The 628-nt window shown below is 35.5% G+C and overlaps 1 non-coding gene across 1 annotated transcript; it reads left to right on the plus strand.

Moving 5' to 3' along the window:
* Window positions 1–221: 221 nt before the first annotated feature.
* LOC118344108 lies at window positions 222–329 on the plus strand. The gene has a single exon (XR_004797873.1). It is a non-coding gene; the product is annotated as a small nucleolar RNA R71 (small nucleolar RNA).
* The last annotated feature ends 299 nt before the right edge of the window (window positions 330–628 follow it).

Below are 628 nucleotides of genomic sequence, written 5' to 3' on the forward strand. Positions count from 1 at the left end.
TTTCACCACCATTTGGATTTCCAACAAGTCGTGACCTATTTGTACTCTCAGTAGCACTAGGTCCAGTCCAAGTGTGAGCTTTTTCAACAAGCTCATTGAGATATTCTATAGCCTCATTTGGATTTTTCTACAAAAATTCATCATTACATATCATCTGTATGAATTGATGCTCTTTAGGTGTAAGTCTAGCATAGAAATAACTAGTTAAGCGCCAGTTCTCATACGCATGGTGATGACACATATTCAACAACTCCTTAAACCTCTCACAATCTTGATACAAAGTCTCACTATTATTTTGTGCAAAAGTGGAGATCTGCCTCTCTAAAGCACTAGTCTTATGTTGGGAAAAACATTTGTTAAAGAAGACATGTGTCATCTCATTTCAGCTCTTATTGATCATGGTTTTAGTGAGTACAACAACCTCTTTGCTCTATCCTTCAAAGATAAGGAAAAGAACTTAAGTCTCACAACATTATCTGTAGCATTATGACTATGGAAAGTCACAACTACTTCCTCAAACTCCCTGATCTGCAAATAAGAATTTTTATTTTCTAAATTATGAAAGATGGGAAATAACTGTATCATCCCTGGTTTAAAATTAAGTTGGCGAGTGTTGGCTGGATACATT

The sequence above is a fragment of the Juglans regia genome, chromosome 12 (genome assembly GCF_001411555.2).
Source record: "Juglans regia cultivar Chandler chromosome 12, Walnut 2.0, whole genome shotgun sequence".
Classification (NCBI taxonomy): Eukaryota; Viridiplantae; Streptophyta; class Magnoliopsida; order Fagales; family Juglandaceae; genus Juglans; species Juglans regia.